The sequence below is a fragment of the Triturus cristatus genome, chromosome 1_2 (genome assembly GCF_964204655.1).
Source record: "Triturus cristatus chromosome 1_2, aTriCri1.1, whole genome shotgun sequence".
Taxonomy (NCBI): Eukaryota; Metazoa; Chordata; class Amphibia; order Caudata; family Salamandridae; genus Triturus; species Triturus cristatus.
This window is the reverse complement of record NC_140580.1, coordinates 1135439720-1135460780: the sequence shown is the minus strand read 5'-3', so window position 1 is coordinate 1135460780 and position 21061 is coordinate 1135439720. Positions and strand designations below refer to the sequence as shown.

Genomic DNA, 21061 nt, shown 5'->3' with positions numbered 1-21061 from the left:
GCGACCGCCAGTAGATAATATATATATATATATATATATACATATCAAAGAAATACCCTTTCAGGCATAGAGTGACGAATAAATTATGCAAAGAAGACGCAGAGTACTCTGGGTAGTTCTCAAGTTTAAATAGTTGATGGGTGTGAAAGGCTATATGGCGCTGCAAACAAAATTGCACAAAATTAATTAAAGAATCTGACATAGAAATAAAAATTCTACAGCGGTGCTATCAATGAAGGGAACACCACCCAAAACCCCTACCAACTCAATCAAAGATTGATATAACATATAATGTTATTGATGCACACGCTTAGCGTGTGCATCAATAACATTATAAGTTCTCAAGTTTAGGTGGAAAGTAGCTCCTGTATGGAGCACTCTCAACACCAGCGACACTCTAGATCTGCTCACCTCAAATGTCTGTTTTTCTATCAAAATCTTTAAGCATAGGATTAGCACAGTGCCATCCATGCCGAGATAGAAAAGGACAAAGTCTTTTGCCATTTGTACAGCAAAGTCTTTAAGCATAGGACTAGCACAGTGCTGTCCTTGCCGAGCTGTAAAATGACAAAAGCCAATTACCACTCCAGGCACAGTATTACAGCTTTGAATTGGTAAAATACCAATCAAGCCAACCTGAAATGAGCAAAAGCAACCCCTGACACAGTGTTTCGCTCCCATTAGAGCTCTTCAGAGAGGTATAGCTTTGTCCAGACACAAGGGAGCACCCAGTATAAGTCAAAGAAATACCCTTTCAGGCATAGAGTGACGAATAAATTATGCAAAGAAGAAGCAGAGAACTCTCGGTAGTTCTCAAGTTTAGGTGGAAAGCAGATCCTGTATGGAACACTCTCAACACCAGCGACACTCTAGATCTGCACACCTCAAATGTCTGTTTTTCTATCAAAATCTTTAAGCATAAGATTAGCACAGTGCCATCCACGCCGAGATAAAAAAGGACAAAGTCTTTTGCCATTTGTACAGCAAAGTCTTTAAGCACAGAACTAGCACAGTGCTGTCCTTGCCGAGCTGTAAAATGACAAAAGCCAATTACCACTCCAGGCACAGTATTACAGCTTTGAATTGGTAAAATACCAATCAAGCCAACCTGAAATGAGTAAAAGCAACCCCTGACACAGTGTTTCGCTCTAATTAGAGCTCTTCAGAGAGGTATAGCTTTGTCCAGACACAAGTGAGCACCCAGTATAAGTCAAAGAAATACCCTTCCAGGCATACACACATATATATATATCCACACACGCAGGTAGCCCCAAAGGAGTGTGACCACAGACACATTTTTTTTTTCACTGAAAAAGTCAAAGGCTACAGGGACGTTATAGTGAGGCTCAAATTTCACTCGTACAAAACCAGTGAAATTCAGCAGTTATATTTAGCTGAGCTAACTATAACTTACACCCATGCAATGCACTGCTTATGACCTCACATATTACATCACTCATGAAATGGTGAGTGCCCTCAATGATGACATCTCAAATTACATCAGTGATGCCATCATCTAGCGACTATGAGTGTTGTTTTTTAAATGTATGAGTATGAAACATGCTAAGGTACTACAAAAGTTAAATTTGTGTACTTTGTGCACTACTAATGAGGGATACTGTTTCTAACATATATTATGTGAGTGGCTGTGTGACTGTGTTTATTCGTGTGTGAGTGGGTGTATGAGTGACTGAGTGTGTGAATGGTTGTGTGAGTGGTTGTATGTATGAATAAGTGGGTATGTGAATAGCTGCATAGGTGAATAAGTGGGCGTGTGAGTAGCTGAATAGGTGAGTGAGAGGCTGTATGTGTGAGTGAGTGGGTGTGTGAGTGGGTGCCTGAGTGGCAGTGTGAGTGACTGTATGAGTGAGTAACTGGGTATGTAAGTGGCTGTATGGGTGAGTGAATGGCTGCTTGAGTGGGTGTTTGGTTAACAGAGTGTATGTGTGAGTGGCTGAATTGGAAAGTGACTATAAGTGGATATATGCATGAGTAAACGTGTGAGTGCTTGTATGGATGTATGAATGATTGTGTCGGTGTGTGAGTGGCTCTGTTGATAGTTGGGTTAGGCACTAGCTTTTATCTGCATTTAGCTAAGACTCCCTCTGCTGGGATCACCCGTTTATTTTCTGCTGGGTGAGGGTTAGGGCTTCCTGGTCCATCCAGAGTTAATGGTTATGTAAGTGGATGTGTGAGTGGCTCTGTTGATAGGCTGTGTGGGTGAGTGAGTGGATGTTTGAGTGGCTGCATGGGTGAATAAGTGGGAGTGAGAGTAGCTGTATAGGTGAGTGAGTGAGTGTATGGGTGAGTGGGTAGCTGTGTGAGTAGGTGTAAGGGTAAGTGAGTAGCTGTATGTGTGAGTGAGTGGGTGTTTGAGTGAGTGGCTCTAGATACGTAAGTGGATGTCTGAGGGGTTGTATGGGTAGGTCAATGGGTATATGAGAGTTTGTGTGGGTGCGTGAGTGGGTGTGTGAGTGGTTCTGTGTATGATGTCTTCAGTGATGTCATTTGAAATGTCATCAGTGATGTTCCTGACCTTGTCATAAGTGATGTAATATGTGAGGTCATAAGCAATGCATTGTGGGGGGCGTAGGTTATAGTTAGCCCTGCTAACTATAACTGCTGAATTCCACTTGTTTTGTATGAGTGAAATTTGAGCCTAACTGTAACGTTCCTGCAACCTTTGTTTTTTTCAGTGAATATATATATATAGATACACACATATATATATACAGATATGCATATATATATACACACACACATATGCGTATAGATCCACATAAATACATACATATATATATAATATATACATTGAGTAGGTATATATCTGTGTGGAGTACGATAAAGAAATTCTCTGCTTAATTGTCTGTCAAGATTTTGGATTAGATGTTCTGTACTCGATATTCTGTGCTATTGATATTCTGTTTTTCATATTCAGGGTGCACGCCATGTGATTCAATGTGAAGGAATGCATGGATTTTTTTATGGTACATAATAAAGCACACTTAATCAATTTTCCAAAAGCAAACTTTAAATCCTATCAATTAGGTGGGATTTAAAGTAGAGGGGTGTAAAGCTATAAATTCGGCTGACTTGCAGTTGTATGTATTTTTGAAACTTTATACAATATAATGCTTATGAAGTTGTTTGTAAAATAAATAAGTTGGCCTCAGCTCAAAGCCCCCCTTCACACCTTTTTCCTAAAACAGTGGATGTACAGCCCTCATGCTCACCATGTTTTTGCCAGAGGATGTCCTACATGGGACATTCTGCAACAAGAAATCATCACACCTGGAAAGCCCAAAGGGATAACCCTTACCTCAAGTAAAGTTATGACACTTCCTCTGCCATGTAAAGTGCAGAGTTTCCTTATTTCATAAAACTTCATGAGTGAAGTTTTAAATTACCTTGCTGCTAATTTAAAATAATTTTACAGAGAGCTAAGAACATATCTATCAAGGACATTTCGGGAAATTAGTGGCAGTCAGTGCAACAGTGATGAAAACTAAACAGAACTTAAATGTAATTTTACAGGGTACGTTGGGAAGGTCCAACAATGAATTTCACAAGAAGATTGTACAAAAGATGGACAGCTCAATGACATTTGCTCAAAAGCACCAGTCAAAACTGCATGGACTTGAAGCTGGTTTCAACATTGGCATACACTCTTAGTTACAGGCAGGTTATGCAAAAGGTGTTGTTCAAAATTAGACTTAGGTTAGACATCGACCAGCGAGACAGGTGGGCATGGTAAAGGATAGGTGATTGTGTGAGCCCAGGGTGGGTCCATTATAGGGCTGTGGCCTGGCTGAGGATCCTTCTCCAGATAGAGGAGTCATAGATGGGCAGACAGCAGCACTACCTCTAAGGCTCTAGGTGGTGGTTTCATGGTTTGCTTCTAGGATCCTGCTCGGTGATAACATCTCTCTTTGGTGCTGCTTGCATGGTACCTCCGATTTGCATGCAACCGAGTTCTCCACATCTGAAATATGGGCATTCTCATCTCTTTCATATGCAGTAAACTCCTTGCAGAGAATCTTCAAGTGGCACCCTTTTTGTGCCCAGTATTGCTTGGACAAGCACACACTTTTGAGAAAGCATGGAACCTGTCATGTGTAATAGAAATGGAAAATATTTACTTGCAGAGGGATTGTTCGGCCTTTCTAAAGGTCAAGATATGTTATGAAACAGTTTATAGGCTGCTTTAAGCACATTAGAAAGACAAGTCACTTCCATAGTAAACTTGGACTTCTCAGCAGACAGGTTGCACTTTCCAGCAACAATACCAGCAAATGTAGACAAGGCCGATATCCATTAAAAAGGAACAGGTTAGCTATTCTCACCAAGAGCATGTAGTAACAAATAACAAGGGTAAAAAGCAATGTGGATCAACTAAAAATGGTTAGGACATGATAGAACTTCAAAGACACCTAACCTCTGTCCCCACTGCCCCTTGCTCCCTTTTCCCCATTACCACTTTCTCTTTGCCGCTGCAACTGTCTATCTTCCTCTTCCAGTCTGTCCTGCTCTCCCGTACTTATACTATTTACTCTCCTTTGTTTCTCGCCTTCTCATCTCCTTTTCGAGAACCTCTTATCTTTATCTTCTCTGTACTTCTCAATATTTTGTATTTTCACTTTCTTGCCCTCTTCTCCATTGACTTCAATCATCCACAGTACTGGAAAAGAAAATGTTTGTGGTAAAAACACCAGAAACCATTCCTTTTCAAAAATCAATGTTGGGACGTGAGGGAAATGCTTCAAATAAGTCCCAAGCTGTTATCACCGAAAATAAAAGTGAAAGAAAACTGCGCTAATGGAGTCTTCAGGGATCCACAAATGTCCTACTACACATCATTCCAACATTTCTCTCTATAACACAGTTCTTCCCAGGGGGGCGCGAAGGCCTCTGCAAGCACATGTAAATGAAGATGCCTGGAAGTGCAGCGATGTTTGTTTGCTTACATTGCTGCATTTCCAGGCTGTCTTCATTTACTCCAAACCCCTCAGAGTGCCGTGGGGCCAGAGGTCAGTGGGTGTGCTGCTTGGGGCTCGGCTCGGCAGTGTCTGGAGTCTTATTAAGACTCCAGCACTCCTGGTTTTTTACAGGTCTTTAAAGACCATTTACATACCTTTGGAAACTGGTTACGGAGTCTGTTTTTTTTTTATTTTTCCAGGACCCCCTGGGCCCCCACTCTCCCTATTTTACATATACTGCTGTAGTGTGAAATGCATTTCATGAAAATGAATATAAAAAAGGGTTGCCAATAGTAAAAATGCCAGCCATGTATGTTTAAAGAGCCTGCAAAGACCTTGCTTTGACACTAAATAGGGTCTTAAATAAACAAGCATTGGCATAGCCAACAGGTCTCGCTTTTGGGACCTTATAAGTATTTAGTTATGCAGCACAATATCCTTGGTGCAACAACATCAACTGTTGCATGGCTAAATACTTATAAGGTCCCAAAAGCGAGACCTATTGGCTATGCCAATGCTTGTTTTCTTTGCAGCCAATGCCATTCTAGACGTACAGAGCACAAAAAAAGATAATAAGTTCTCGTTTTCTTTTACTATCTTACATTCTTAAGTCACTCCTTCGTTCCTTTTCAACCAAAGCTGACACCGAGAGGGAGCATCAGCTCCTGTCTTTTTATGAGCAGCCGTTTCCTAGTTAGCTGATCATTGACTCCAGAGCCAGGTGCACGAGGCAGAGCCCAATAGAGCTCTGTGTTTTTATTGCACTGACGTGACGGGTTTCCTTACAAGTTTTTCTTAATAGCAGCAAGATTAGCAGATTTATGGGAGATTTTAAAATGAAAGTAATGTAGAGCGCATGGGAGTCGCTTCAATTGACGATATGTTTCTAAATTTCGAACCTCTTACTTTTGGGTCTGTAAAATGTTTATTGCGTCGGAGACTTGAACACAGTAATGTCAAATAAAAAGATGTTTAATGGCATTTTACTCCAGTTGACAAAGCCGAGTTTGAAGTGACGTTGCCTTGAGATTATGAAGCTATTTAGAGCTTCTGACTGGAGGCTTGAAAGATGAATATTGTCGAAACTGTAGTGTATTTTTTAGCTCCCAAAGTTCCACAGCACTTGTTTACTTCTGGATTTCGAGGTGACATCTGTTGACAAAGTCTGCTGGGGGTATGGATGGCAATGCGTCCGTGAGACTAGCCCTGTGGTGGGGGAGGGACAGTTGTGAGAGGCGCCATGAGGAAACAATCTCTCAGCATGCTGTGGCGGGGGCGGGGGAGCGCATTCCAGGCGGGGGAGAAGACCCTTTGAAGTATGATGCCGAGGCTGTGGCTACACGTGCACGCGCCAGTGGGCTGAAGCGCTACCCCAAACGGATTGCATGGCGGCACGATGCACGTGATTGCGCGCGTGCCCGCCATGCAATCCACTTTTGATAGCACTTTGAAATACCCCTCTTACTAGAGTCGAGTCTCGCATAGCGATTGCGTAAACGCAATAGCTAGGCGAGACCTAAAAAGTATGTATTCATTTGTAATTTGACTTTCTGTCTGTTCCTTTTATTTTCAGTCATGAAACATTCAGGCAGCCCTAGAACACATTTAAAAGTGATTTATATTTGCTTTTCGAAGTTGCACAGATAAGTGCTGAAAATAGGGCTTTAGGTGACTGTTTATTTTTGTACTGTCTGCAACATCAAAATAATGATCATAAGACTGGAAGTTTGTTGCAGGATCAGCACATTATTTATTTCCTTCACCCTCGATTTACCTGATTTAATTCCATAGTAGCAATAGTTTAACTTATATCTGAAACCCTACGCCCCGTCAATAACATGCTGATTAACTTTAAGTGTCTGAGAATTCACCCTGCATTCAGACAACTCACTCCTCATTCTCACCCTTCACTTTCACACTCACCCTGCACTCACAGCGCATAGTTATGGTTTTCCCGCATTTGCCACACAATCCATCATCTGCTGTATAATTTGCAGATTGAAAAATGCAGCAACACAAGTTACCTCACAGTGGAAGGCCCTTTCTAAATGTTGACTGGTCACCTTTCTGTTGCTTACTGCTATATGTGGGTGTTAATGTGGTACTTATGAGGGGCAATAAAGGCCAGGACAATGTTAACAAGTGTAAAAATAGCAAAATAGTGCAGTAATGCTATCACAAAATATGCAGCATAATTTGACTTTGCTTGCTGCATAATTTAGTCAACCATGCTGCATAATTTGATCTTCTCCTTCTCCTTCCAATGGCCCTGTATATAGTGCTATGAGGTCCCAGCCTGTGGCAGAAAGCATGTAAGTCATTATTTTAAAACAGTATTTACATACTTTAAGCTAGGCAGCGGCAACATGGTGCAGTGATTGAGATAAAACAAGTTCTTACAAAACATACTTTTTAGTAATAAGTAATCAAACTCTATCAAATGCAGACATTTTTGTAAGTGTTTCCACTAGTCAAGATCCCAGCTGATAACTCCTTTACATTACATCTTAAAAAGAATAGATCTTTGCCACCATAAAGCTTTAAGCAGATCCACTGGAATTATTCAGCAGAAGAGGACAACATTATGCGGCAGGTTTGACTAAATTATGCAGCAAGAAAAGGTAAATTATGCAGCACAATGCGCCACATTTTGTGGTTAGCATTACTTCATTATTTTGTCATTTTAACTCACGGTAACACTGTCAGGGGAAATATTTCACCTCATTAGTACCAGTGTAGCACCCAAATACAGCAGTAAGCAACCACAAGATTACCAGTCAATCTTTGCAAAGGGCCTTCCACTGCTCCGGAACACTTTGTCACGCTTTAAATAACGTTTGTTCCGTTTGAGCTAGAATCAAGTTTTTTTTGTTGAAATCTGCAGATTATGTAGCAAATGCAATACACTGATAATTATGTGGAAAACGCTGCTGCAGAAACTCATAATTCCATGGTTTCTTTTTTAACTTTCTGCACTACCACCCGCACTTCAATTTTAGGCAGAGGCATCTCAAAGTCAGTATTAACCATTCTGGGGCAGTTTTTTGTGAAAGCTGAGTCCATGGGGTAGCAGGTAGAAGGCCAGCAGGGTTGCAATCAGATGCAGAGCCCTAATCCTCTCAATCCCTGGGGGCCTTGCAGTAATGGTCTAGGAGACAGAGGAAAGGAGCGAGATTCATAGATATTGTCAAAGAGAAGGCCCAGAATAGGGAGCACTGTATGCAGACTAATTTTTATGTTTACAAATGGCCAGTGACCGCTTCTTCGGCGAGATACCCCAAAGAAGGGGACAATATATGTGTTTTTAAAGGGACATTCATTAGTGAAGCTGGTACTGCTGTCAAGTGTGTAAGTGGCCACTGCTGGTTATCATAAAGGAGCAGATGCAGCATGACTGGGGCCCATGGATTTTGGGGGGCCCAATGCATCACAATTATGACCGTCTACCTTTAAAAAAAGGGGCATCAGAGTTTATTGTCCTTTCAAGCATTAGGACAGAGGTGATGATCCATCATGGAGGGGAAGAGGTAAAAAAGGCAAAGGAGATAGCCTGCTACTCAGGACTGCAGTTATCTTTAATGCAGCAGGTATAGTTGCATTGGGGTCAAAGAGTGTGAGGGGCTCACAACACCCCAATTATGGGGAGCAGTTTGTTTGGGATATCTGTTTTTGTTTGATGCATTTGTTGTTTTATAAGTCTCATATTTGGTGCAGTTCATAAGCTATAGAAAAAGTATTCCTGAAATCATCTCATAAGCCCCGCTCCCTGCAGACAGCCATGTCCTTCCCGCTCCCCCAATCCTTTTCATGAAGTTTTGGAGGGGGGGCCTGACCTCAAAACATTTTGCTTAGGGGGGGCTAAGAGTAAAAATGTTTGAAGACCTCTGCTCTATAACAATAGACCCCACTTGTGTGGCTGGGCGATATAGCCTGTTAAAGGAAAGGCTTGTAAATGCAATAGGACATCATCATATTTTGCCTCACAAATTGACCTGTTCTGGTGAAATGGGTAGCTGCAGTATTTAGGCCAGGTCTTGGTCCACGCTCAGGAACACCTGCCATGCCCAGGCATTTCTGAAAATAAAGCACTTAAGGTGGTTTGGAGTGGGGTGGCTTGCGTGTAGATCTTGTAAGAAATTGGGTTACTGATTGAGGGGGTATAACCCTACTCAAGCCCCAATCCTTGTCAGGGTGAAGTCACAACCAAACCTCAAATTAACCCGTGTTTAACTGGAGATAAGCAATTTTAACGATTTAAGTAAATATAACGCCAAAATGCATAAAATACCAACTGTGGCTATGTGACCAGACCTGGTCAAAGTCACAAGTTCAGGCCGACCACGATAGAGCACAAGCCGGCAACAGGGACCCACTTAGACCTTCTGAACCAAGACCATTAAATACTGGTTGCGGAGTGATGTGAAGTCCAGTGTTGAAGATATGTTCCGCAACATCAGTTGCTAGGACCTCTGGGAGTTCCCAGTCTTCTGAGATTTGAACATCTTGCGGGACATGGAAATCTTTGTGGCCATCTTGGATTGGGACCTGTTTATAACGCACCTACAACTCTGATGAAGGGCGGTGGCAGGACGTGCTGTGCGTGCTGGTAGCAGTCTTCCCCATGGATGCTGGGGCGGGCTAGAGATCCATAGTTGCTGGATGGAGTCTTTGCCATGGCTGCTGGTTGGAATAGGACAGCCTAGACTCTAAGCTTAGTCAATTTTGAAAACCTCTTGTTAGCTGATGGTGCAATCCAAGTACCTTCCAAAAGGCAGGCCTCCACGCGAACCCTTTTTGCCATGATTATGTTCGAGTGATATTTACCTTTGAAATGAAATGTGGCATTTATGACCTGATTTGTGTTTGTGACATGGTCGCAACAGTGACATTGTTCTATTCCAACAACTGATATGATTGGGCAGTTCAGAGATTCAATATGTCTTTAGATGTGTGGCATTGTGACATTCTGCTATGTGTTTGTGATCGCACATGCATACGATACTAGCAGTGGCTTCTCCGCTAAGGTGGAGGAGCGTTGCCCTACTGCATTTTGAGCAGTGGATAAGGAACAAATAAAATGATATTAACACCATGTTATTATCATTTTATTTTTCTGGTTTATTGGGCGGGGCGGGCGGGGCTTGGCTGTGTCACAGCCAGCAAGGGGCAGAGGTGCATGCACTGAAGTGCGCATGACTGTTAGGCCGGCTGTCTTGGGTGTTGTGCTTGGCTAGGGGAGCCTGTTTGTGCTTCCTGCTTCAAGCGGGAACAGAAGAGCACAACTCGAGGCGGTGGTCAGGTAGCAAAGTAAATAAAAAAAAATTTTTTATCTATCCCCCAAACCCCCGCGCCACCCGTGCTACTTGGTGGCAGCCGCCCCTATAGGGTAGTTTGTGTAGCTGCAAAGACTGACACAATTGTTCTATTCTATTGCCCACAAAGCATTGTATATTTCTTGATAGTGAGCCAGTTTTGAATTGTTAATAGAAGATTCTATGAAACAGCAGCATTCAAAACTTGTCTTTATCTTGAGTGGCAGTTTGTGTGCGGATGCTTTCTTTTATTTTGTTCTTCAGCTAAAGGTTCAGAACCACTCGTTAGCCGTGGAGATGAAGGAGCCCGTGATTAGCTGGCCACCTGAAAATAAGCCCCCGCCTGACAACACAGATATAGATATTAATTGACATAGCCAATAGGTCTCGACTTTGGGACCTATTAGTTTTGGAAATTGCATTTTGCAGGACCGTATAGCACGGGGACACACACTGGGCCGTATCTTTACTCGGATGTCCAGCACCTAAAGTTCATTTGTTTCAGGCAGGCTCTAAAGAAATTTACTCACAATCCCGCTCAATGCAAATGCAATTTATAAAATATAATACAAGCATTTAGAAGCATTCAGTCAGTTACAGATCATAAACCAACGAAAAAGTGTGCTTACGTGCCGGGCAGAGCTATATTTTGTGCATCGGGTGCAGTGGCACCAGGTACCAGGCATCTTAGGCGATACCTGAACTCCAGTTACGGTTTTATTTTTATAGCCCACTAGCAGAGCGGACGCCCATTTTGTCTACTTGTACCAGGGCGCCTGCCACCCTTACTGCCCTACCGACACCTGCCTGCAATAAAATACAGTTTATTGAATGCCGTGGCTGACTCAGGGAACTGTGCCCTGATGTTCTGTTATCATTTCTATGTGGAACTGCTTTGGTTATCAGACATGATGAATTATATCAAAGACAATTGTGTGTGAATCATTAAAAATGTGTGAGTAGGTCCACGAGGATAGGCATGAAGTTTATTAGCGATCTAAAGCGGTCTCCTGGTTTCGTGAGTGCCATACAATCGCAACACAATATATAAAATATTATCATTCAAAAGAGGAGAAAACAATATTTTGATTTGTTCTAATTGTGCACATAAACTTAAAGATGTTTGAAAACACACCGGTAGCACAGTTTGTTCTTCTATTTAAAGTGTGCGGCTTTGAACGGCCTCCTAAATCACGAGCACGGTGTGCAGCACAAATCGTTGCATCGCCTTACTCTGCGCCCGGGAGGCCTTCAATGGGAGTTGCAGTGGGGTTTCCCACGCAACACCCAAGGAATTTACCGCTGACCCAGATTCGCAAAGCGATGTACACTTGGGGAACCGCCAAATCCATACCCCTCGCGAGGTGAGGCGTAACGAGGAGAAATATCTTTATTTCTCGTTGTTTTTTTACTCTTTCTGTGTGTGCTGCATAATGCAGCACACAGAGAAAGAGAAAAACGCCTCTTAGGATTGTTTTTGTGCAGAAAGGTGTCCGTTCCTGCACAAAAACAATCCTGCATGCAATGGAGTCACCTGTGCACCATGGTGCAAGGGTGCCTACGTTGGTGCTAGGCTACCAAAAAGGTGCCAGCGCAGGGAGAAGGTACAGGAATGCACCGTATTGCTTAAATACAGTATGTTTCTGCCCTTGCACTTTGGCATAGGGCAACACAGCAAGATGTCTTGCTCCACTGCCCTATGCTAAAATCCCATAAATAAGCTTTTATGTTTTTTATAGAGACATTCCTTTAGTGTTAATGCTCAGATAAGAGCGAGATTGGTTATTGATCCTGCTTACACACACGCATGCGCAGCTTCTAACCTCCCTAATGGCCCAGTTAAGCAGCTTCTTTTTGCAGTTTTATATGGCGGCAACTCGACCGAAGATATTGGAGTGCTTTACATGAGCACCAGTTACATTACACAAGGACACAATCTTACATTACACAGTTTACGAGTCCTTTCAGAAGTAGACGCCCCACCTACACTTTAACCTGTGCGAGAAGTAGAGTTCTTGATATTTTATGCAGATGTTGTTCATCCAGAACCTGGCAAGTAGGCTCCTGGTGGCCAGTGGCTTCGGGATGTCACACAAAGACGCTGTCCCTACAACGGGGTGATGTAGTAGCCATGTACATACGACTACTGAAACGCTGATGTGCGGTGCTCCACTTTTGGGGTTCTGCCAGCGCCTGCACCCGTCTGTGGCCTTCTGGCTGGTGGTACCCTCTATGTGCCTCTTCCTCGTCTCTGTTTGACCTTGTGCCTTGAAGTCCGTCCATCCTGATATGCTATAGCGCAAACTCAACCTGAAGGTTTTTGGAGCGCTTTAAATGAACTCAGTTACATTACACAAGAACACATTCAAATTTGTAGGCACAGGGAGATTAAGCAGGGATATATATAGAGCCTATGTTCCTTCCTTTCAAGCAATTCACACAGGATCAAGGAGCAGCAGGGTCAGAGAGTAGGGGGTCTGGGGTAGAGGAGAGGCTCTGTATACAGTAAAAGGAGTTTAGCGTGGCCAGCAACTATGGGCAGGACGTGGGGTGGGGGCTGGCACAGGCAAGCTCACTGAACTACGGAAAATGCAATAAAATGCAAGCAGTGACGGGCGCCGAAACTGAACACGCACCAAAGACAGGCAAACAGTTTAACAGGAGTAGGAAACAAAGAAAAAATATCCCCACCAAACAAACACATAAACACCGAAGCATAAAGATACCAGTACTTGGAAGGTGCTCCGTGGGAGGAAACAAAATACAACAAGCATTTGCAATGCAATAGGTCTCGCATTTATAAGAGTTTGAGCTATTGGCATTGTAAAATGACAATGCCTTTTCTTTATGTTTTGGTTTTAAAACAAATAAAAGGCATTGTCATTTACAATGTCAGTAGCATAAACTCGCATAAAAGCAGTGTGCGGTGTGCAGCAGTGTGCGGCGTGCAGCAGTGTGCGGCGTGCAGCAGTATGTAATGCAGCAGTGTGTAATGCAGCAGTGTGCGCAGCAGTGTGTGGCGTGCGGTAGTGTGCGGCGTGCAGCAGGGAAGAGGAGAGACATCCACTGTAGGCAGCCAGAGGATGAGACAGTGGAGCAGAGAGGCAGGCATCAGATCACCGACAGCCACACGATAAGACAGGGATGGGATGAGAGATCGAAAGAGAGGAATGGGGCCGACAGCGCAAGGAGCGAAAGATAGATGGGAGATGCAGTCAAACAGATAAAATGAGATAGGGGGAATACAAGCATTGTGACTAGAGCGAGTTAAGAAGAAATCCAAGCCAAGTAGACGAGGAGACACTCAGGTGGTGAGTGAGACACATGGAAAGGAAGAACAATAGACAGTGGGGCAATAAGCACAGTTGACAAAGGCCAGCAGCACAGACGTGTAACTGGTAAAGACATGAACCGCAAAAAGACAGAAAGAAGGATCAGAGGAGACCGGAAAAGAATTAGGAAGATTGGAAGGGACACTGGAATACAAAAATAGGGACACAATGAGCATGGCTGATATTCAGACAGCGGCAGATAATTAGGGGGCATGCAAACAGGAAGAATGGGGGGGGGAGGTTGAGACAGGAAAACACGAATAAGGCCAGACATGGAGTATAGCTGACGTTCAACCAGAGGGAAGCAGTGGAGGCAGGAAGTCACAGGATGTGGTGCCGAGTGACCGGAAAGAGGAGTAGGCAATCTGACACCGGGAAAGTGAGATCCAGTAGGAGACAGATGGAGCTGGGGGAAGGGCGCAGAGCCAAGAAGATAGACAAGTAAAGAAAAGAGGCAGGCGGAGATGGGAACAGGAGCTGGGTGCAGTGTGAAGGCGCAGGCAGCGTGGTAGACAGCAACAGAAATGCGAAAAGGTTGTGAGCAGACAGAACAAGACTAAGGCGCAAAAGTGAAAGCAGGCTGGCTGGCGAGTGGTGTGCGATGTGCACGCATCATGACGAGAGAGGAAAGCCATATGGCACCTCTGCTCGTCATTGTGCGCGTAACCGCACACCCGTCGCCAGTGCACGCGCCAAGGTTAAGAGGAGGGCAAGGAGACTGGAAGAAAGGCAGAGTGACGCGATAACAAAAAGTCAGTCCAATCATGGAAAGGCAGACAGAGTAGAAGACCGAAGCTATACGTAACGAGGGGACTTCACAGACACAAGGAGCTTGGCAAGTGGAGCAACAGGGAGAAAAATGGCAGGCAGAGATTGATTGAATGGCAGAGCATGTGACAGAGAGGGGCAGACAAACAAAAGAGGCAGAAGAAAAGCATGGAAAGCTGCAGGCAGGTGAAAGGGTAGACAAGGAGACACTCAGGTGGTGAGTGAGACACATGGAAAGGAAGAACAATAGACAGTGGGGCAATAAGCACAGTTGACAAAGGCCAGCAGCACAGACGTGTAACTGGTAAAGACATGAATCGCAGACAGACAGAAAGAAGGATCAGAGGAGACCGGAAAAGAATTCGGAAGATTCGAAGGGACGCTGGAATACAAAAATAGGGACACAATGAGCATGGCTGATATTCAGACAGCGGAAGATAATGAGGGGGCATCGCCAGTGCACGCGCCAGTGGCCTGAAGCGCTTCCCCAAAAGTGGATTGCATGGCGGCACGATGCACGTGATTGTGTGCGTGCTCGCCATGCAATCCACTTTTGGGAGCACTTTTGGGAGCCCCTTACTAGAGTCTCGCTGAGCGATCGCTTACGCGATAGCCAGGCGAGACCTAAAAAGGAGGGGCAAAGAGGAAGGATTCACCATTTGCAAAGGCAATCGAAGGGACAAATAAAAAGGCAATGGGAGGGCCGTAAGCCTACAAAGTGTCTACAACATGTCTGAGAGACAGCACCAGCGCTGCCTAGGCTCGACCTAAAGAAAAATAAAGAGAACTGAAGTTTGCCTCCCTTGTCTTTCATAAAGGGGGGATCAGCATTTCAATCACACGAAGAGAGGTTAGAGTAAATCTAGAATAGTTTAAGAATATGAAAGTGTCTTTCTCTTGCAGGTGAATGCCTAATCTCTTCCTTTATTACTTGGTGTTATTATTTTAGTTTGTTGTTCTTTTCCACCCGCCTTCCCTGGAGTTTCTCTCCCTCTCACTGTGAGCTCGCTTTCAGTGTTGACTGTAGGATTACAGAGAATTAGGGCTCCTTGCAACCTCTGTGAGCTTGGCAGCGAGAAGAACCCGTTCTGACAACAGTAGCTGTGCAGAAACCTCCAGATCGGATTAGACTGTCACCCGGTCTGCCAAAAGCCTTGCCCTCGCTCCGGAGAGCCCGTCAACCATAGTTACCTTCTCCCTAAAAGTGAAAAGTGCTCTTTGGCATTGGGTTGACGAGACTGACGTTCAGGTGATTGCTCTGACTCCCAATGAGATCTGGGTTATCCTACAGAATAAGGCATACATTGGAGAGAGAATGAAATAGTCCAGACCCTCTCAGTCAATAAGAGCCTTCCTTCCATGAATATAGCGCCCAAGCAAGGTAGGGAAGAGGGTCTGTAGATAAAGGCACTGAGGGGCATATCAGCAAGGCGATGCGATAAAATTATTGCCGCTTTAGCATCCGTTTTCGGACGAAAAGCGGCGATAATTTTATCGTCCTATCAGCATGGACACGCTAACGCTTGAATACATGCCTTAGCGCCTGTTTCCTGAACGCCCAACTTTGCATCTCTAATGAGATGCAAAGTGGGTGTTCCTCCCCAAAATAATTGGAGAAATGTCGCTAACCGACATTTCTCCAATTATCAAGGTGGACGCTAACATGCAGAGCGATAAGAAAAGTAGCACTAACCGCGGTTATCGCTACTTTCCTTACACCTGCTTTTATTCTGATTTAGCCATGTAATCCAATGGGAGGTGGATTACATGGCTAAATGCACCCTGTCCTATCAGCAAGGTATCGCCGGTCGCAGTGCGATTATCGCTGGATTTCCAGCGATAATCGCACTGTTTTGTGGCTAACGCATGGATTTCTATCGTTTGGGAGATAAGCGTTGCTGATAGCATGCTATCTCCGCGATAGAATCCAGCATTAGCCTGCAATAATTATCCTCGCGCTAAGAGCACTGAGCGATAATTATCGCAGGCCCTTGCTGATATGCCCCTGAATTCATAAATGAAGGCACCTTGTATTAGGGTGGTTCACTGCTATCTAAGTCTGCAATCCTTTCTTATTATTAAAGTATCTTCTCTCTTCTCCTCACCTTCTGGGACACCAACCTGACATTCAGACTCACATAGATTATGATTTCCTCCTGACACCCCAAATTTACTGTTCGTCCGCCTTATGTGTGGTCGAGCGAACCACTGGATTTCCAACAGTGAAGTCTCAGCTGGGTCTGCTGTCAGAAACACCTTGACCTGGTGGCCCATCCACCACCGGAGCGTCAGCTCGCAGTGGTAATAGCCATGCCTTACTGAAGTCAAGGCCAGCTGTGGTCAGTAAATTTCCCTGCTCGGGTCCGCCAGGCGAGGCATGGCAGACCTGGAAGGGTGCAGTGGGATGATGGACAGCAAAAAACTCTCTGCTAGGCAGGACCATTTTTTTTTTTGCCTACTAAATGCAAAACAGCCAAACATGGTTTGCCCTTGGCTTTTAGCTGTGCCTTCAAGCAGTGGCGTAACACAGGCCCCCGCAGCCTCCGCGATGCGGAGGCGCCCCCGAGCTTCAGGGGGCCCCCTCAGCACTGTTCTCAGGCCTGAGAACTCTGGATTAAATCCGGAGCAGGGGCCCCTCTGTCTACCTTGGGGGTGGGGGGGTGGGCCTCAACTTTCGTTACGCCACTGCCTTCAAGAATCTGAGGCCTTTGTGGGAGCTCTGAGGACACAGAGAGCTCAGCCAGGCACATCTCTAAAGGTGGCAGGCATTTCTACAACAGGGCAGTAGATGCCAGCGTGCCCATCGACCAGGCAGGATGGCAGGCCGCCTGGCACACTTGAAATGAGCCCGCTAGACTCCAAATGTGCCCTTGCCGATCATTCCAACTATACAGCTTTCGCCTGTCCTAGATTGGGGTGCTAGTCTGAGTGGGTTGGTTTTCTTTTGACCAGTCACATCAAGAAAGACATCTATTGAGATCAATGTATGGGTTGTTGAACTTGCACTTGTATTGTCTGTGTGGTGGTAAGGGGGAGGGAGAAGAAATACTGTTAGTCAACTGCTTGAGAGCTCTTCTCCTTTTGGGGAGGTGAAGGGAGGTGGGGAGTAACAGTAGAATTAAAGCAGAAAACATCTCTGTGTATATGTGCACGTGTATAAGGGGACACAGCGAGTGTGTTTAAAGCCCTTCAAACATCTGCTGATAGTGCCAAACATCACCTTAGTTTACTGTTGTAGAGCAGAGCTGTGAACAGGTAATGTGAACAGGCTGTCAGTTTGAGAAGCGGCTTTAAATGTTTCCATGTTCACTTGTCCTCATTCTGACCTTGGAACCTGCTGCTCTGGTCTGTAATCCCCCAATACCTCCCCCCCTTACACACCAACACACAATCCTGTTCTATGTATAGCATTTCAAGCTTGAGAAGCTCCTGCTGGCATTAAAATGTTGTCTGTAAAGCACCCTCCTGCTCCTTGGAATTAGGTTCATGCTAATATCGAATATCAAATATGTAACATAAAACCAAATAACATTTAGGACACAAACATACAGGCAACCACACAAGACGGCAGCTGGTGCATTAAATCCCTGAGCTATCGCAATGGCACCTATGAGCTCCAGGTTGCACACACACATATCACTGCAGCAGGCGCTCAACCTCTCGAGCTATCCTATTGGAATTAGAGGCTGTAACCTGAAGATGGCAGTGTGTGTTACATGTCCTCAACTCACTAATCTACTTAGCGCCAGTGATTCTGCAGTTCTTGTCGTAAAAAACCAAGGAGACGGCCAAGGCACGCTCCCTGAATCTTCCTCGCTAGTATAAACTCCCGCTGCCCATTAGGGTGTCCGTGCAGGGAGGAAATACCTGGACATTGGGAGTGATTCACAAAAAAGATGACTTCTGCACTCGTAGTAACATGTTTACGGACGGAGGCTGCTTTACTACCTTTTGTAACTTTCAGCCTCTCCCAGTGGTGCCCTGGACACCTGAGCCAGTGGCAGCTTTACACATACACTGCCAGGAATCTCATGTGGCATTTTTAGAAATTAATGGTCCCACAGAGCAGCACTGTAGCCACAGCACAGGTCCACCTTACAAGCTTCGGAGGACTCGTAGGAAGGCGGGGCCGGCATCGGACACGCCGCATGTATTGCGGTCGTGCTGGCCCCCGATGACCACACAGGTCGAAGGCGCGCAAGGGTGATGCGACAGGCGCGCCCCGCCAATGGTTGGTCTCCGGGTTGTTGGTGCGTCCCCCGGAAGTGATTGCAATCACTTCCGGGGCACGCGTCGCATCAACGCTAGGCCAGTTAGAACAGGCCTGGCCTGATTAGGTTTAGAATAAAAGGCTGGGGAGCGGCCGAGTGTACCTCTTTGCTCGCCGCTCCCACAGCCTGCCCTTAAGGACAACAGCCTCGTTAGGAGGCTGTATTTTAATTTCTGTTTTTTCTTTTCCAGATTGTATTGGAGAAAGATCCTTTCAGTGCCGTGCGGTCTACTGGCCGGCGGTTTCGTGGAATCCGGGGGCCTCGCGTCGAGGATTTTAAAAACAGCTTGTGTGTCGATGACAGGATCGGTGCGCGGCGTGAGCAGGGTCGCGTCTTCGCGGTAGCAGTGCTCCGCGGCTGCGGGCTGACAGCTGAGCGGCATCATCGTGAGCGGTATAGTTGGTTTGCGGGAACGCCATGAGGGGGGCATTGAGCGCATCAGGAACCAGAGTGTGGTAAGCTCATCGGGTACACCGCATGTGAGTTTCAGCGCTGGGAGCGCTGTGTTTAATATATCGGCGGCGCTGTGCGTTTTTATAGACTCATGTCAGTCTATCGGATTTGAAGTCGTGTATGCTTCAGCACCGGGAGCGCAATGTCTTTTATACTGCATTTGCCCTAGGAAGGAGAGGTGGCTCTGTGGCGCAATGGATAGCGCGTTGGACTTCTAGGTTGGCCAAGAAGGCATTCAAAAGATGTGGGTTCAAGTCCCACCAGAATCGCTTTGCGCAGAGTACTTAGTGCGGCTGTTTTCTATCAACTTAGAGAGTCACTGGGGCCTAAGTATAAATGCCTGGGGTGTCAATGTATCTGTTCCCAATTTGGAGTCTGCTAAGGCGGCACTTTTCTTCAGCAAAGTAGCTGTGACCAGGAGCGGGTGGCAGCACGCACTGAAGCAGCTCTGCTGGTGTGCCGCTTCTGTAGGGACTTACTATGCCCTGATCAGCCGGTTTCGAGCCCCCCCCCCTCCCTCGAGAGTATTTGAATCTTGAGGCGGGTCGGCACAGCGCGATTCTGCCATTTTATGCTGCACTTGATCGCTCTGACTGATTGTGATCAAATGTTTTGTTTTTACTTACAACAGAGCGAGTGGCGCGCTCCTGAGGTCAAGTTTTAGAGCACGGAAGATCCCTTTAACGTGTAGATGGAAAAATTTGAATAGCACTGTTGGGCGGGAGTATTCCCCGTTGCCGTGCGGTGGATTTAAGACGTGATAGAGAGGAGCGCCATTGTGGGCTGCAGGGCGGCTTGATCACAGGGCGCGTCCACCGGGTTGCCGAGCGCGGGAAGTAAGGCGCCGCAAGGTTGCATCAGTTGTGGCATTGAACGGACGAGCTGTAATTTTGGGAGCGCATCATTTAACAAGCGCCTGCTGGTCCGTGGGAGGATCACTGTGGCCTAATAATTAAGCACTTTGACCCTTACTCTCAAGGTTGAGAGTTCGATGCCTGGTGTTTCAATGTAATTTTTGCTTCAATTAAAGGTGTATGCAATAGTAATTTACTTGTCTAAAATGTTTGTAGAATAGCGCATTTATTGAGGAGCGCTTCCCGCGAGGTTGCATCTCACGCTTCAACAAAGGGATCAGCTGTTGTCGCGTTGAACGGATGAGCTGTTCTTGGGAGCGCGTCCTAATAATTAAGGTCTTTGACTCTTACTCTCAAGGTTGAGTGTTCGATTCCTGGTGTTTCAATATAGCTGTTCCTTAATTTTAAAAGATGTATGCAATAGTAATTTAGTTGACTAAAATGTTGGAAAACATTTTAATAAAAGCGTTGGGGCCAGACTTTACAAGGTTTAAGAGAATCTTGAGGCAGGTTTGGGTATTGCGATTCCCGCGTGATCAAGTGTTCTTTGTCTTCGATTGCGATAGCGCGAGCAGCGCGCTCTTGATGGCAAGTTTAAAGCACAGGGGTATCGTTTACAGTGTGGATGTAGAACATCTGAGCAGCCATGTTGGGCGGTGTATTACCCATTGTGTTAGAACCACATTTAAACTGTTGTAGGGATCAGGGGCTGGGCAGATTAGGTTTTTAAAAGCGCTAATGACTTTTCAAAGGTATTTGGTAAAAAATCTGGAAAGCGCTACTGGTCAATGTTCTACCCATTGTTTTTAGCACCATGTTTTAGGTTCATTTGGGAATCAAGGGCTGTTCATGGTACGTTTACCATTATCAAGCCAGTTTTTCCTGGATCATGGGAGGCACGGCTGCTCCTCAGCCTCTCCGGAGACATCACCCGACCTGTTTTCTTGCTGTTTTCTAGGTTACAAGCAACTGGGGTTTCAACGTGGTGTGCGTAGCCCTGTCGTTAAAAGACCCACGTCGTGGGGTTCTTGATCGCTGGAGGATAGAAGAGGCCAGCAGTTGCTGCGTGAGCCGAGTGGATGGGCCAGCGCAGGA

The 21061-nt window shown here is 45.4% G+C and overlaps 1 protein-coding gene and 1 non-coding gene across 5 annotated transcripts in view; one reads left to right on the top strand and one right to left on the bottom strand.

Annotated features, from left to right (window-relative positions):
* The window catches only part of LOC146868825 (uncharacterized), a 259599-nt gene that overhangs the window by 145227 nt on the left and 93311 nt on the right, over positions 1-21061 (bottom strand). The gene's annotated exons all lie outside the window — the stretch shown is intronic.
* On the top strand, positions 19293-19381 carry TRNAR-UCU (transfer RNA arginine (anticodon UCU)). Its single transcript is given in 2 exon segments — positions 19293-19329; positions 19346-19381. It is a non-coding gene; the product is annotated as a tRNA-Arg (tRNA).